At 36.8% G+C, this 18,823-nt stretch overlaps 1 pseudogene; it reads right to left on the bottom strand.

The window, feature by feature from the left end:
- Window positions 1-6,323: 6,323 nt before the first annotated feature.
- Window positions 6,324-17,189, bottom strand: LOC147579995 (retinol dehydrogenase 14-like; annotated as a pseudogene).
- Window positions 17,190-18,823: the final 1,634 nt, after the last annotated feature.

An 18,823-nucleotide genomic window follows, 5' to 3' on the forward strand; every position in this document is an offset into this window, starting at 1 on the left:
TCACCTGGGGATCTTGGTAAATGCAGATTTTGACTCAGAACATTGAGATATGGACTTCTAGTCTGCATTTCTAAAAGGCTCCCAGGGGATGTGGATGCTGCTGGTCTGGAGACCACACTGTGAGGAGCAAGGTCATAAGGTAAGAACCTAAATGAAAAGGGATGATTAGGTTGTATATTTGAATGAAATGAATAAAAGACAGGTGTTGTGATGCACCTTGAAGCTGCTGACTCAACTTCCAGCAGAGCCTTTGTCAAACTTACTTGCTTTCTTTGTGGCCTGAAGGTTTATAAGACCCTCTAAATGTATTTTGAATGATGATTTGAATAATACTGTTATATAAAACCTTCTCCCAAAGCAGTTCAAAGTGCTTTTTATAATGTTAGCCATCTGGTCATTGCTTTCTGAGGGTACTAATCTCCTTCTAGGAAAACACTAATAATATACTAGTAATGTGAAAAATCAAATACATACTCCCCACAGAACGTCATTTTCTTGCTCTGCAAGTACATTCTCATTACAAACTGCATTCCCTAAACCAAAATAGCAATATTATGAGGGTGCACTGGGCCTATTGTAGTTTTGTCTCTACTTCCTAACGGGACAAATAGGGAATTTCAAAGTCCTGCATCATCTGCTAAGAAGTTTTGTTCTGGGGACGCTGTGTTTACTATTGACTGATTCAGTTTGATTAGATTTTCATTCATAGTATCCGCAATTTCAAAGAAGAAATAAATGAAGTAATCTCAGAGATCCTATCATACATTTATGTAGTTCTGTAAAGGATGTGATTAACTTTTGCGGTATGGTTTATGAAGAAGCACTTTGAAAGGAAATACGTAAAAGCGTACTCCCAAGGTTTTCAGCTAAATTGAGATTTGATGTTGTAATATGATAGAGCAGATAAGGCATGGACTTGAAACACAGAGCCTTAACAAAGCCATCATAGGGATGATGGTTTTTAAAAATTACTTTGATACTTTTTCTTCTCTGGAGCTTATTACGTGTTCACTTAGTGTTTAATATGCATCTATTGAGCATCCATGGTGAGCACTGACCTATCCCTAGGCTTGCAGTGGGAGACAAAATAGTTACCGACCTCATGGAAGTTACACCTGAGGGGAAGGCAGGCATAAAACAAATAGCTACACAAATACATATATGATTACTCACTGTGGTAAGTGCTATGAAAGGCAGTCCCTGGGTAGAGTCATAAGGGCAAAAGAGAGTTCATCACATTTGAAGAATTAAAAAAGCCAAGTGCTGCTAGAGCGTAGTCAATGAAAGTAGCAGTGAATACTTACATAATGTGTGCAAGGTACCAGGCATGGTGCTGAAGCCTTACAGGCCATAACACATTAAGGCCTTACTACTACCTTATAAAGTCAGTACCACTATCCTCATTTCCTATATCAGAGGCACAGAGAGGGTTAAGCGAGTTGCCCAGTGTTTCATGGGTGGAGTGTTTGAACCCAGAAGGTCTTCATCACTGCCCAGCATTGCCTCAGTGCAGAGAAAAGGGGGCAGGGCCCAGCTTGGCAGCTTGATGTTCCCCTCTCTTAATATAATGTGCAGCTTCAACGTTTTAATCACCATGTGAAAGAACAGGAGGTTAACTGACTTATTCAAATACAAATAACAGTGGCATAAAATAATAATGGTTTAGTATATCATAAGATAACTTATAGCTCCGGTAAGTAAACTCTAAAAATGCATAGCCATCTTATCATTTCTAAAAAATTCTCCATGAGGGGTGACCTGAAGAGGCAAATAGCCATAAACTATATTCACATCTCGGCATGGATGATTCAGGTCTTCATTTTCTGACTATGATATTAATATGCCCTTTCTGTAATTCATGGAGGATATATTAACTAATAATCCAATGAGGAGACCTATATCTCCTTTGTATTTTCTATGGCAGGACAATGCAGCAAGAGTGTAGATGTCATGGTAGGATATGGAAAAAATGGAAGTTTATATGATTACTTTTTGTCATTCTGAGTAGATCAGCTTTGCTATGGGTTTAAGTTTTAAATAATGAATCACTATAAACTTAAAAACACTAAAATTTTCATTTAATTTTCTATTTATTTTCATATACACTTCCCAATGTAGAAGCCAAGCCCTGGGATATATTATTGCTGTCATAGTTCTGTAGGTGACAACGCAGTGGAAGAGAACACAGCAGACACCAGGCTACTTCTTATCATACCAAGTCATCCAGAAGGCTCCAAGCAGTTGGAGTGTCTGATGAGAAACTCGGAAAAGGATAGATAAGGCATTCTTAAGTCATAGTCTATGCTTTTCAGGGCTTTGCTTTTTGTGGCTGAGTTTTAACAAATGTCATGGTTCATTGTGGCAGAAAGAAAGGAAAAAACATAAGTAAATCACAAGCCGGGTAATATGTCTTCGAGAAGCTAAAAGTTGCCCATTTGGAGTTTTGATTATCATAAAGTGATGGGAGTCTTGGAGTAATGTCACTTGAATTTTCCCCTTTAAGGATGGGAAACAAGGCTGAGGCATCAAATGAATTTCCTGAGGTCATATGTCAAGCTGGTAGTAGCAGAGCAAAAGCTAGAGCTCAGCACTCCTGACTCAGGCTGTGCACTTGGGGCAGGCATGTGTATGAGACATTGTGCTTTAGGGTTTCCTCTGACAAGGACATGGAATTAGAAATACAGTATGCATTTTTTAAGGAGTACACACACCCAGAGAACACAGATATTCCAAAACTTGTGTACATGGTTTATGAAGCAAAGATAAGTCAGTAAAGATATGATACTGGGATAACATATGAACAATACCCTAATATTGGTCTTAAAATAATAGAACATCTTAACCTTGATGACACCCATGGTCCTTCTCTTTGACCTAACCAGTCTTTCTAAAGACTGAAACACCTTACAAATAGTTTTCACATGTGAAAAATATTAGGGTCATTTCATAAATTCATTATGTCCTGATTTACTCTTGGCCATTAGATGTCTTCTCTTTCCTGTGAGAACCCAGAATGATCCTCTACTGGTGTACTCCTGTGTGAAGCCCACTCAGGGCCCCACTAGAGCTATGACAAACAAGAGACTGAGGTAGCAAGGTTTGTGCAGGATTCAGGGAATAAGGGTATCTGCTTTTTATTATTGTGTTGAGTCTGAAATCATAAGCAATGTCAGCGATAAAATCTTTTCCTTGATGAGGTTGACTGCAATGCTCCCTCCACCTGTGTGTACTACTGCTCTGGGAAACTATGAACAAACTAAATCCAAGGGCAGGGAAGGGGGGCGGAATTATCACCTGGATAATAGCATTTGCTTCTCTTCTAATCTTCAGACCTTCATGCAGAATATCCATGAAAATCAAGTAAACAGTGAATTGTACTAATATGAGAAATAATTAAGATTGTCTGCTACAAGTCAAATGTTAATGAAAAAAGTAAATTGTAACTAAAAAGCTTTCCTTTATACAATAGAAAAGTAGATATATAATGGAAAACAATCACTTGCAAAGTAATAGAAATTATAAAATATCTAGAAATAAATTTTATCCCAAATGCCTAGATATATATGAAAAAAACTATAAAACTACTGAATTACCATATTAAAAAATTTTTTTTAATGTTTATTTATTTTTGAGAGAGAGAGATATTTTTGAGAGAGAGAGACAGAGTGCAAGCCGGGGAGGGGCAGAGAGAAATGGAGACACAGAATCCAAAGCAGGCTCCAGGCTCTGAGTTGTCAGCACAGAGCCTGACATGGGGCTTGAACTCATGAATGGTGAGATCATGACCTGAGCTGAAGTCAGACGCTTAATCCACTGAACCACCCAGGCACCCTAGGCATACCATATTCTTGGTTGAAAAGATATTTCTTTCTTCTAATTTAGTCTATCAGTTTAATGAAATTCCAATAAAAGTCCAATAGAATTTAAAAGATTTCCTTTTAATTTGACCTTGGATATGATAATAACCTCTTTGGACTTTAGTGTAAGACTAAAGTGATCAATGTTTAAGACATTTCGGAATTATGAATAATGGCCTTAAAATGCTCATATATTTTAACTCAGTAATTTCACTTGTAAGAGTTTATATTAGGTAAGTAATTGGGAGAGGACCATAAATCTCCATGTCTAAGAATGTTTGTTAAAGTTTTATAAAAAAAAATTGGCAAAAGACAATGAGGTATTTAGCTTAAGCACATTTTGGCATGAACATAAAGTGAAATATTACATAATTATTAAAACCTCTATTTCAAATACTAATTAATGGAAAAAATAAATGTAAAATTACATTAAGTATTTCCATTAAAGTACACACATACATATGCAAAGAACATCTGTAGGTCAAGAAAATATATAGAAATGTTTCTAGTAGCTATCTCAGGATGGTGATGTTATAAGGTGTGGGTTCAAATCTCATGTGCCAGCTGTGAGATCCTGGCTTAATGGTACTGTTACTTGAAGTCTTAATTTCCTCATATGTAAAGGGAATAAAATGTTTTTGTGAAGGTTGAAGTAGTTAATATATGTGAAGCTTAGCATTTACCAGGTGCTCACTAAATGGTGTTTAGTATCAATAATACTATAGATTTCAGTATTTTATAAGCCTACTTTTATTATTTAAAAGCCTGAGATATATTTGATGTATAGCATTATGTAAGTTTAAGGTATACAGTGTATTAATTTGATGCAATATATATGTATTGCAGTATGATTAACACTGTAGCATTGGTTAACACCTTTAACATGTCACCTAATTATCATTTCATTTCGTTGCAAGAAAATTTAATATCTAGTCTCTTAGCAACTTTGAAATATATAATACAGTATTATTGACTATAATCACAATGGTGTGCGTTAAATCTCCAGAACTTACTCATTTTCTAACTGCAAGTTTGTACCCTTTGACCAACATCTACCCATTACCCCCTGCTCCCTAGCCACCATTCAACCCTCTGTTTCTAGGAGTTTGGCTTTTCTAGATTCCACATATAAGTGAGATGATACAGTTTTATCTTTTTCTGTCTGATTTATTTCTTTTAGCATAATGCCTTCCAGGTCTGTCCATGCTGTCACATTTAAACATTGCAGATTTATTAATTTCATGATCAGAAACGAATGATGAATATTACACATTTTCAAAAGAGAACATTCAGAAAGTTGAGGCAAAATGAAAAACCAATTGCGAGAAGAATTGGGAAATGAGCAGAAAACACAAAATAGACCCCATGATGTAGGAGCCTTAAGTATACCAATTTAAAAGGGAAATAATATTTATTATTTTTCTGTGCTTTGCGTATTGTGTATGTATAATTCAGTTTAGTTTTTGATATCACCCCGTGAGACAGGTACTATTCTTATCATCATTCTACAGATGAAGAAACTGAGGTACAGAAAATTTAATGCATCCAAGGGTGTAGAGCAGCAGAGTGGGGCTATGAAGCAGTTTATATCAGTTTAACTACTGGTATAGTTAACTACTGATATAGTTAACTACTGATAGTACAGGCAGACTACTTTCTCAAGGATGAATTCTGCGTGATTCATGTAGCATAAGAGCAAATGAATTGCTTAGGATAAGCACAACAATTCTGATTCTGAGACAAGAAATACATTTCTCCTGAATGGCCTCATGCTGTTGACACTGCTCAATTCCATGATGAACATCCTCAAAAATACCCTTACAGCAGACATACTGACAAGTTTCATAGGACTGTTTATTATAATGTCCTTCAATGTGATCCTCTGGCCTTGCATTTAAGCCCAATTCACTATAAAACAAACAAACAAACAAACAAACAAACAAAAAAGGTTTTTTGTTTTAGAAGAGTCCATAAGAAGAGAGTGGACTGGACTTGCATTTAAGCCCAATTCACTATAAAACAAACAAACAAACAAACAAACAAACAAACAAAACAAACAAACAAAAAAGGCTTTTTGTTTTAGAAGAGTCCATAAGAGGAGAGTGGACTGGACTGATTGATGGAGGGATACTGACACACTGAGATATCATTAAAATAATTCTCTTTTGTACTGAAAAATCTTCAAACTAACTTAGAGGAGTTAAAAATGTTATGGCTTTGCCATATACTTGAAACTCAAACAGGACTTTAAAGGGGCAAGAAATCTCCCAAGACATAGGAATAAGATCACAATTAGTTTCTACTATTCTTCAACAATTTTGTTATGAGAAAGATTCAAAATGTAAGATGTTGACTGAAATAACTTATAAAAAATTGCATGTAGTTGTGAACTTGGAAATTATCTTGTTGATTTGCAATTGGAAAAATGATATTCACTAATTTGGGATAGCATATTGAATAATTAATTCAGTTGTCATACATAGAGTTTAGGTCTTTGTCACAAGTTGTCATTCTCCAGAAGCAGACCTTGAGATGGAGTTTGGGTTCAAGATGTGAAAGCAATGGGGATGTAGCAGGATTGTTCACATTGGGGCAAAATGGCCTGACATTTATACACATGCCTTGCTCAGCTTCTGGATGTGAGTTGCCCTGGGAAGGGTGTGATCTGGGGAGAAGCAGCTCTCCCAGCTGAGGCCGATCCTGAGGGAGCTGGCCCTGGGCGCACTCTGTTGACTGAATGTCCCGCAACTGGGCATCAAATCTTCCCTTTAAAGAGGATCTGAGTAATTAATTTCCATCCCCATACACATATGATAAAGAGTTCTCTAGCCTATTTAAAGAGATAATGGAACATTAGATTTTTGCATAAGTTTTGAATCTGAGGTAGGAAGTGACCTTGAAAAATTTGGGCCTTATTTTGTCTGCTTTATAACTGTAGCCGATAATCTATTTCTTTAATCTCTTGATACACATTCAAGCTGAATGAAGAATCTTGCTTGTTGTAGCTACCTAGAAGAATGTGGTTGATTTGTAGTGTGATTAGCAGGTGTCTCAGTCTGCTTGGGCTGCCATAACAAAATGCCATAGACTGAGTGGCTTAAACAACATAAACTTATTTCTTACATTTCTAAAGGTCGGGAAGTCTAAGATCTAGGTTTTGGTGAGGTAGTCTTCACTCTGCGGCCTCTTCTCTTGTCTTGTATGTAGCCGCCTTATCTTGCTGTGTGCTTATGGTGTCTTTCCTCAAAGTATATGCATGAGAATGAGAGAGAGAGAGAGAGAGAGAGAGAGAGAGAGAGAGAGAGATTACTCCCTTCCTCTTTTTATAAGGCCACCAGTCCTTTTGACTTAGGACCCCACCCTTATCCTTAATAACCTCCTAAAGACCTTATCTCCAAATACAGTCACGGTGGAGATTAGGGCTTCAACATATCAATATAGGAGGGACACAATTCAGTCCATAACAGTTGGTAAGCATTAGAAGAGCAATGCTTAGAACAGGGTAAGCAAACTTTTTTGGACCATGGGCCAATAAACAGCCACTGGCCCATTTTGTGTGGCCCATGAGCTTGGAATGATTTTCCTATTTCTAAAAGATTACAAACAGATAATACCCCCAAAGAATAGTTTGATGGGCACTGTATTTGACTCACATAGCTTAAAATATTTACTGTCTTGGGGCGCCTGGGTGGCTCAGTCGGTTAAGCATCAGACTTCGGCTCAGGTCCTGATCTCGCGGTCCATGAGTTCGAGCCCTGCGTCGGGCTCTGTGCTGACAGCTCAGAGCCTGGAGCCTGCTTCTGATTCTGTGTCTCCCCCTCTCTCTGACCCTCCCCCATTCATGCTGTGTCTCTCTCTGTCTCAAAAATAAATAAAACATTAAAAAAAATTAAAAAAAAATATTTAGTGTCTTATTCTTTACAGAAACTCTGCCAATCCCTGGCCTAGAATCATGACCAGACTTACTTTCAGATATTCTGGACCTAGTTTCTGCAGCTCAAAAAGTGAGAACTAGAAATTATTTTTATTGCATTCTTTAAAAGGAAGGGGTTACTCTGTATATCAATTGAACAGGAATTATTTCATAATTGGACAATCAGAGTGAGAGAGTCAACCCAGATGAGGCCTTTTAAATTGGTTTTCTAGTCACTTAGGGCTTTTTGTTCTCTCTGTTCTGGAGAATGATGCCACATACACTTGATATGACAGATATGATATGATGTGATATGATATCATTTGATGTGATAGAGACAGCTTGGAAGGTCTGGTTAGGGAGAATGCTTAAACCAAATTGGGTTCCTAGGAGATTGGTAATAATGAGTGACAGGAATGTCAATGAGTGATGGAAGTTTAGATGATACTAGAGTAGGGAGCGTAGATGGTAGTCTAGTTAGGACCCCAAGAAAAGAGGGAAGACACGAGATGAGAAACTATTGATCGTGCTGTGGCTAATAATTTCAGAAACCCAGATATTTCTTCGTGCTTTGGGTCAACTATTTTGGTGAAATTTTGCTTTGTTCCTTTGAGTCAGTGAAAAGTTACTGGAAAATTATAGGCCATTCACATTCAAAAGGCTTTTACCTTGTTGGCCACAAATGGTCTGTGCTACACCAGTCTTCAGGATGTCCAGTCTCTAACACTTTGCTATCCTGGAAAAAATAAATAATATTTAAAGGATAATTGGGATTCTCTAATACAGAAAAAGAGTAACAGTCCAAATGATCGGATAAGATAATCTGTGACTGATGGTATAGTTGTAGACTGGGCCACGAAATCAAGGATGAATTCATCTGTAAATTCAAGGCATACTCAACAGAGGCATAATTTCAAATCTAGTATGTTTAAAGTACACATCTTTTAAAATTTTTCAGTTATAATTCCTATTTATCTTTTAGGTTATGAAAGCAACCAGGAATTCGAGACATTGACTACAACTTAGCTGAACAAGAACTTCAGTCTTGTAAAAATGTTATTTTCTTCATGGTAGAATTGACATTGTTACAGCTTTGAGTTTCATACGGTTTCACTGAATTTAAACTTGTTTAAGCTGAAATCCCCGTTGCCTGACAACCCCATAAGTGCATGCTGGGTGTTGACTATTTGGAGAGAACTCCTTACTTGATCATTTGGTTCAGTGACCTGTGTTATATATATTTTTTCTCTTCTCATGCCTTATTACCCATTTAAAATACTTTCATTAGAACAGAGAACTGTGTACATTTTGTTCTTGGGTTTTTACTCAGCTAGACTCAACTACCTCCTCCTAGAGAAAATTTCACACAAAGGAAAATGAAAACTAGCAGAAGTTTTATTTATAAACTGATATATATATTTTTTTACCAGCTGGATTTCAAGGGCATTCACACAAAACGTACATATTTCTACATTAGCTATGCCAAAGTGAAGGTGCCAGAAAAGAAGCCAGCATAAACTTTCAAAATAGGGGAAAATTTACTGAATATTAAAGGTCATCTGGCAGCCTGAAGAGTTGCATAGAAAAGGTCAGGTCCTATAAGATGCAGAATGTAGAGGGTACATGCAGCTGTCCAGGTGTTTTGCCTTTAAGGATGGCAGACAGCGGACAAGGTTAAAGTAAAAGACAATATATCTTGAATGTTTTGCCAGAAGAACAAACTTACCCCTATTATGCTTGTTGAACATAATAGGACTGGAAAGAGCTTTTCTAACTGGAATGTGGTCAACCATGGTGGGAGAGGAAAATGTGGTGCTCACAGTAGATGCTGCCATGCATCCTCAGCTGTTTTCTTCTAACTAAAGGAAATGGCAGGTTATGAGTTCTACAACAAACAAAATCACAGGAGAGTAAAGGCTTATCATTAGCAGAAATGTCTGGTCAGTGGGAATGCAAGCTGGTGCAGCCACTCTGGAAAACAGTTTGGGGGTTCCTCAAAAAACTAAAAATAGAACTACCCTATGACCCAACAATTCCACTGCTAGGCATTTATCCACGGGATACAGGTGTGCTGTTTCGAAGGGACACATGCCCCCCACCCCATGTTTATAGCAGCACTATCAACAATAGCCAAAGTATGGAAAGAGCCCAAATGTCCATCGATGGAGGAATGGATAAAGAAGATGTGGTATATATATACAATGGAGTATTACTCGGCAATCAAAAAGAATGAAATCTTGCCATTTGCAACGATGTGGATGGAACTGGAGGGTATTATGCTAAGTGAAATTAGAGAAAGACAAAAATCATATGACTTAAGAGAAAGACAAATATATGACTTCACCCATATGAGGACTTTAAGAGACAAAACAGATGAACATAAGGGAAGGGAAACACAAATAATATAAAAACAAGGATGGGGACAAAACAGAAGAGATTCATAAATATGGAGAACAAACTGAGGGTTGCTGGAGGGGTTGTGGGAGGGGGGATGGGCTAAATGGGTAAGGGGAATTAAGGAATCTACTCCTGAAATCATTGTTTCATTATATGCTAACTAATTTGGATGTAAATTAAAAAAAAAAAAAAAAAGAAATGTCTGGTCAGGGGTTTTGGTTCTTAAAAAAAATTAGAGTATAATTTTAAAATATTGTATCCTGTGTTGGCTCAGATAAATTTTTGGTTAAGTTTTCCTTTTTTTTTTTTTTTTTTTTTTTTTTACGTAAGCAATTCTCAATTGTCCATGATATTGTGGTCAGGGAAAACATGGGTAACAAATCCAAGGACAGGAAATTTTTAGTCCTTAATAGGCCCCATTAATTCTGTATCCTCCAGCATTAACCTATGACCTTCACCTGGTGATGACTGTTTCATTTCTTTTTACTTCTTTGTTCATTAAAGATTCTTGTGGATAATGAAATAGAAGAACAGGGACAGAAGGCCTCCATGATTAATCAATGAACTGGGTAAACAGTCCTCGCAACTGAGAATTTATTAGGTAGTGAAATACTGTATTTTAAGTACTGACTATCCAATTTTTAAGTCCTAACCTTGTTTTAGAGCCTCAGCCTTTAATTTTTCTAGCAAGTTGGTACTTGGACAATATAAACTCTTAGTCCTACCCAAGGAGAGGCTATTATTTCAAATCATGCAATACATTTCATGAAAGTACACATTAGTTTTAGTTTTTTAAGGGCAACAACTAGTGCCATTCCCCCCCTCCTTCATTAGGGAGATAATTACTGAGGTATCTTTTATGTCTAATGTATTGTCTGCAAAATAGGTAATGAAGTTTCAGTGTCTACCAACTTGCAGAAGAGTACCTGCCATGCCTTGCATGGGGTTTGTATGCATTTACATGCATTAAACAATTTAAAAAAGGAAAGACTCTACCAAAAAATTGGTAGAACTGATGCATGAATTTAGTAAATTTTCAAAAAAACTAACATACAGAAATCTGTTACATTTCTATACACCAATAATGAAGCAGCAGAAAGAAAAATCAAGGAAGCAATCCCATTTAATTACATCAAACCCATAAGATACCCAGGAATAAATCTAAAAAGGTGAAAGACCTGTAGTTTGAAAACTATAAAATGATGAAAGAAACTGAAGATGACACACAAAAAAATGGAAAAACATTCATTCTCATGGATTGGAAGAACAAATATTATTAAAATGTCTATACTACCCAAAACAATCTATATATTAAATGCAATCCCTATTAAAATACCAACAGCATTTTTCACAGAGCTAGAACAAACAATCCTAAAATTTGTGTGGAATCAGAAAAAAAAAAAAAAACCCTTATAGCCACAGCAACCTTGAAAAAAAAAAGCTGGAGGCATCATAATTCTGGACTTCAAGTTATATTACAAAGCTGTAATCATCAACACAGTATGGTACTGGCATAAAAAAACAGACTCATAGAACAATGGAACAGAATAGAAAACCCAGAAATCGACCCACAACTATATTATCAACGAATCTTTGACACAGCAGGAAAGAATATCCAATGGGAAAAAAGAGTCTCTCCAACAAACAGCTTTGGGAAAACTTGAAGCAACATGGAAACAAACCAGACCACTTTCTTATACCATACACAAAAATAAGTTCAAAATGAATTAAAGACCTAAATATGAGACAGGGAACCAGTAAAATCTTAGAGGAAAACCATTAAAATCCTAGAATCCTAACTTCTTTGACATCAGTTGAAGTAGCTTCTTATTAGATATGTCTCCTGAGGCAAGGGAAACAAAAAAATAAACTATTGGGACTTCAGCAAATAAAAAGCTTCTGCACAGTGAAGGAAATAAGCTACAAAACTCAAAGGTAACTACAGAAAGAGAAGATATTTGCAAATGACATATGAAGGGTTAGTATCCAAAATCTAAAAAGAACTTACCAAACTCAACAGCCAAAAACAAATAATCCAGTAAAAAATGGGAAGAGATATGAAAAGGTATTTTTCCAAAGAAGATATACAGATGTCCAACAGACATCTGAAAAGATGCTCAACATCCCTCATTATCAGGGCCATACACATCAAAACTACAATGAAATATCACCTCACACCTGTCAGAATGGCTAAAATTAGCAACACGGGAAACAGATGTTGGTGAGGTTGTGGAGAAAGGGGAACCCTCTTACACTGTTGGTGGGAATGCAAAGTGGTGCAGCCACTCTGGAAAACAGTATAGAGGTTCCTCAAAAAATTAAAAATAGTACTACATCATGATCCAGCAATTGTACCACTAGGTATTTACCCAAAGGATATAAAAATACTAATTTAAAGGGATACATGCATCTTGATGTTCATAATGGCATTGTCAATAATAGCCAAATAATGGAAAGAGTCCAAATGTCCATCAGCTGATGAATGGATAAAGAAGATATGGCGCACACACAAACACACACAAACACACACACAATGGAATATTACTCAGCCATCAAAAAATGAAATCTTGCCATTTGCAGTGACGTGGATGGAGCTAGAGAGTATTGTGCTAAGTGAAGTAAGAGAAAAGCAAATACATATGATATCCCTCATATGTGGAATTTAAGAAACAAAAAAAAAATGAGCAAAGGGGAAAAAAGAGAGAGAGACGCAAACCAAGAAACAGACTCTTAACTATAGAGAACAAACTGATGGTTATCTGAAGGCATGTGAGTGGGGAGATGAGTTAAACAGGTGATGGGGATCAAGGAGTGCACTTGTCATGAGCTCTGGGTGTTGTCTGGAGGTATTGAATCACTAAATTGTACACCTGAAACTAATATTATACTATGAGTTAACTGACTGGAAATTGAATAAAAAGCTAAAAAATATGAAGCGAAATAAGTACAGTAAAAAAAAACCCAGTTACTGCTATGGCTAAAAAAAGCAATAAAAAAGGAAGCAGTGGTTATTATGTCTAAATTTTTGTGGAATTTAAACAGCTTAGCTATAAAATGATTAAAATGAATTGTCCTGGGAGCACTAGTTAAAAATATTAGGGGCGCCTGGGTGGCGCAGTCGGTTAAGTGTCCGACTTCAGCCAGGTCACGATCTTGCCGTCCGTGAGTTCGAGCCCCGCGTCAGGCTCTGGGCTGATGGCTCAGAGCCTGGAGCCTGTTTCCGATTCTGTGTCTCCCTCTCTCTCTGCCCCTCCCCCGTTCATGCTCTGTCTCTCTCTGTCGCAAAAATAAATAAACGTTGAAAAAAAAAAATTAAAAAAAAATATTAATTGGTAATAAGAATTTTTATTTACTAGTACTGCCTTTAGAGTAGTTTGTTCTAGACTCTTCAGTATGACACGTCCTACAATATGTCATCCTCATCTTTTAGACCATGAGCAAATGTCTGCTGCCACCTACAAATGAGTTTTTTCAACTTTAGTTGAGATTCTCCTGAAAGCGACTTCTAGGGTTCTTGGTACTTGTGTACAGAATAGTGCACCAACTTAATGATTGTGTGTTCTAAATCCAGCTGATTTGAAACTCATTGTTGTATGAAAAACTGCATTGGATGGACTCCTATATTTGTAGCTGCTCCTGCCTATTTTGGTACAATTATAATCATGAGTTCTGGGTCCTTTTGAGCTGGTGTCTTTACAATTTGAATTTTAAGTGTGCTAAACTGGACTTCTACTTTCTTAAAAAAATTTTTTTTAATTATTTATTTTTGAGAGAGAGAGAGAGAGAGAGAGAGAGAGAGAGACAGTGTGCGGGTGGGGAAGGAACAGAGAGAAAGGGAGACACAGAATCCGAAGCAGGATCCAAGCTCTGAGCTGTCAGCACAAAGCCCAACACCGGGCTTGAACTCATGAACCACAAGATCATGACCTGAGCCGAAGTCAGACACTTAACTGACTGAGCCACCCAGGTGCCCCAATTTCATTTTTTTAAGTACTGAAATATGTATGTCTAAAAACCCCTTCCTATTTTAATATGAAAGAGGAGCGACAGGTTATCAGTTCTAAAAAAAACCTAAGGAAGTGTTTATCATTAACATGTTTTTATTTCTCTTGGGTAAATGTAAATGCATATTAGTGGGATTCCTGAATTTTATGGTTAGCATATGTATAACTTTGTAAGAAACTTACAGATCTTTTCTAAGTGAATGTAGCATTTTGCATATTCACCAGCAATGTTGAAAAGTCCCATTTGCTTCACATATAGGTCAATCCATTAGTATTGTACAGAAATGCAATGGGTTTTTGTATTTTACCTTGTACCCTAAAACTTTGCTAAATTTATTAGTTCTAACAGTTTTTTTGGTGGTCTTTAGGCTTTTCTATACATAATATCATGCCATCTTCAAAGAGTGACAATTTTCATCTTCCTTTTCAATTTGGGTGCCTTTTATTTCTTTTTCTGCTTAATTGCCGTGGCTAGGACTTCCAATACCATGTTGAATAAAAGTGGGGAGAGTGGGCATTTTTGTCTTGTTCCTGATCAGAGAGGAAAAGCTTTTGGCTTTTCACCACTGAGTATGATTTAGCTGTAGACCTGTCATGCATGGCCTTTATTATGTTGAGGTATGTTCCCTTTATACCCACTTTATTGAGAGTTTTTATCATAAATGGCTCTTGAATTTTGTCACATGCTTTTCCCACATCTGTTGAGATCCTCATGATTTTTTTTTTAAGGTCTAAGAAATTTTATTTTATTTTATTTTATTTTTTTTAATATATGAAATTTATTGTCAAATTGGTTTCCATACAACACCCAGTGCTCATCCCGAAAGGTGCCCTCCTCAATACGAGATCCTCATGATTTTTATCCTTCATTTTGTTAATGTGGTGTATCACATTGGTTGATTTTCAAATGTTGTACCATCCTTGCATCCCTGGATGCAAATCCTTCTTGGTGTAGGATGCTTTTACTCTATTGGTGGTTTGCATTCTTAAATGTATTCTAAGTAAGAATTGTGCACAAAACAGGCATATTATTTTCACACAAAAACTGGCACCGCAATAAAAATATTTAACACTTTTGCCATGAAACTCAAAAGATATTTGAAAAACTTCTCAAGATGTTTACTTTAAGTCACTGGATTCTTTAATATTTGTAGTCCATGCTTGCTCAATTATAATTTATAAAGTATATTACAATTATATTGCTCATTATACTATCCATTATGCTTATTATATATTTAAAACTTTTCTGAAAATTTTATGTTCTCCAAAAAATTTTAAGTAACTTAGGTAGCTCTCAGCAGTACTACTATAAAACCAAAATTGTGTTTTCAAATAGCAAGTACTCAAGCCACACCATTTCTGATTACAGATATAATGAGCATTCAGTTTTACAAATGGCTCTCTTTCACTCCTTACTCCTATTTTAATATGCCAACCATCACTGATATCCCAGAGTTTTCCTGTAACAGATTCATCCATAGCTTTGGGCAATAATTCTTCCTGTTTACAATTTCCAAAGTACTTTCCTGGACACAACTTCTGTCTCAGGTGAAGAGGCTAAATATTAAGCTGAAGTCTGGGCACTTTCTACTGGGGTTTTGAAAAAAGCCCATGACACCAAAGTCAAAAGTGTTTTGACCAACAGTGGAATCTATATGTATCTACTGAGATTAGTCTGTGAAATACCAGGGTGTAATATGTTGACAGTAATATCTGTGCCTTCTAAACCATGGGCTAGTTCTCTGGCTAAAAAAAAAAAAATGTTAGCCAGTTTGCTCCAACTATAAGAAAAGGTGTTTTTGTTTTTTTTTTTTAATGTTCATTTATTTTTGGGAGAGAGGGAGGGAGGGGGAGAGAGAGAGAGAGAGAGAGAGAGAGAGAGAGAAAAGAGGGGAGGGGCAGAGAGAGAGAGACAGAGGTCCCAAATGGGCTTTGCAATCACGGCAGAGAGCCTGATTGGGCTGAAACTGAAATTGACCGATGCTTAACTGACTTCAGCCACCCAGGCACCCCAACAAAGTTTTTATTTAGTTTTGTTGACATTTCAAGTCTTCGTAGTTGATGTCTCCATATTTATAAGGTTTGGAAAAAACTACCACAATTCTTCTTGGAGCTGACCTTTTGAGGAATCCAAGGAGAAGATTTGTGAGTAGGAAGTGCCCCAGATGGTTCACTGCAAACTGTGTCTCAAACTCATCTTTGGTCTTCATATACGAGCAATGGAAGATCCCTGCATTGTTGATTTAAGACGTCTAGTCGAGGCTCTTCCTGGAGCATCCCCTGACAGAAAACATGCACCGAGTGCAGCCTGGCCAGGTCCAGCTCCTTGACCACCAGCTCCCAAGCCTCATGACCTTGCCAGCACCGGCTAGGAGCCTGGTTTGGCAGAGCTCTTGGTGGAGTTGACCTGCCGCCTCCTGGGCTTGCTGGTGTAGATGCAAGTTTGCCGCTGCTCACGACCACCCATGCCCCTAGGCACAGCATTTCGCCACATGATCAGCACAGCCTTCTAGTGCATGAGGTCAGAGTCCTAGCCTCTGTGCAGCCACTGGAAACTGGGCCCCACCCAGTGTGGCCAGGAGGGCTGCTACTATAGCCACTGGGCCGAGGGGGCACCGGTCCCAGAGCAGGACTTCCTCTTTCAATGTATTGTGGACCTGGGTTTGTTTTTACCTGGTGAAGATTTTTGGATTATGTTTATTGGGGATATTGGCCTGAAATTTTCTTCTCTTGTGGTGTCCTTGTCTGGCTCAGGTATGAGAGTAATTCTGACCGCATAAAATGAGTTTGGAAATATTCCCCCTGGTTCTGTTTTTTGGGAAGTTTGAGGATTGGTGTTAGTTTTTCTTTAAATGTTTGGTAGAACTCATTAGTGAATCCATCTTGTCCTGGCTTTCTGTTTGTTGAGATGTTTTTGATTACCAATTGAATCTCTTGACTAGTAATCAGTGTATTCAGATTTTCTATTTCTTTATGTGATAGTCTTGGTAGATTGTATGTTTCTAGGAATTTATCCATGTCTTCTAGGTTGTCAGATTTGTTGACATATAATTGTTGTTGGGAATATTTCTTGTGTTGAAATTTTCTGATATTGATGTAACCATGCTAGTGTTTTCCTGATACATCTTTTTTCATACTTTGGCCTTAAATTTTCTATGTTTAACTTTTTTATATTTCTTTTTGTTTTGTTTATTTATTTTGAGAGAGAGAGAGAGAGAGAATGAATATGAGTTGGGGAAGGACAGAGAGAGAGGGAGAGAGAGAATCCCAAGCAGGCTTCTGCTGTCATCAAGGAGAGCCTCACTTGGGGCTCGATCCCACCAACCCTTAGATCGTAACCTAAACCAAAATCAAGAGTCAGAGGCTCAACCAACTGAGCCCCCCAGGTACCCCTAACGTATATTTCTTATGACCAACATATAGTTGACTTCTATTTTCATGCAATCTGACAATCTTTGCATTTTGATTAGAGTGTTTAGGCCACTTAAAATTAATATAATTATTAATACAATGAGTATATATCTACCAATTTGTAATTTTTTTATTTGTCCCATCTGGTTTTGTTCATTTCCCCCCTTTTTATGCCCTCATTTGAACTGAATATTTTAAATGATTCTTTTTTTCTTTACCATTGTCTCAGTTATGCTGCTGGTTTATTTTTCCTGTGGTTGATCTAGGGTATACAATGTATATCTTTATCTTAGCATAGCCAACCTTCAAATATTGTTATGCCCTCAATATAAAGAACCTCACAAGAGTATATTTCCATTTACTCCCTCGTCTCTCTCGTACTATTATTGTCTTACATTTTACTTCTACATATGCTGTAAACTCCACAGTACGTTGTTATTAACTTTGCTTTTAAGAGTCAGTTGTCTTTTAAGGTGACTAAAAATGACAAATAAATTTTGAAAATATTTGCTCACATACTTAGCATTTCAGATTCTCTTTATTTCTTTTTGTAGATTTAAATTTCTAAATAGCATTCTTCTCCTTTAGCCTAAATAATTTTGTCAATATTTCTTGTAGTGCATGTCTGCTGGCAATGAAACCCATCAACTTTTGTTTGTTGGAAGTGTTTGTTTTGTCTTTCCTTTTGAAAGATATTTTTCCTGTTTTTTGTTTTGTTTTGTTGTTTTTTGCTTTTTTTGTTTTTTGCTTTCAGCACTTTAAAAATTTACTTTATTAATTTATGGCTTCTAGAGTTTCTTATGGGACATTTTCAGTCAATCTTAACTATATTCCTCTGGATACAATGTGCCTTTTTTAGGACTACATTTAATATTTTTTCTTTATTATGGATTTTGAGCAATTTGAGTGTGATCTTCTTTGGTGTGGTTTACGATTTACGATTCTTTTTCCTAGAATATGTTGAACAGCTTGGATCTATGAATATATGTCAAAACCATATGTGAAATGGTTTGAGACCTTACCCAACTTGCAAACTAGTAGAGTTCCAAGGAGTACTTTATTATTCACAGCACAGGTATTAGGTAGAGTATGAGCATTCTCCTTAGTTCCGGTTCTCACACTGGTGATGTGATGCAGTCCAGGAGACATCTGAATGTTCAAGTAAGTACTGTTATAGACAAGGTCCCTAAGCTTAGGTAACCCAAATCTTTATAATGAGCAGGAAGCATGCCTTTCCTTTG

The sequence above is a fragment of the Puma concolor genome, chromosome B3, assembly GCF_028749965.1.
Source record: "Puma concolor isolate L17-30 chromosome B3, mPumCon1.1.hap2, whole genome shotgun sequence".
Taxonomy (NCBI): Eukaryota; Metazoa; Chordata; class Mammalia; order Carnivora; family Felidae; genus Puma; species Puma concolor.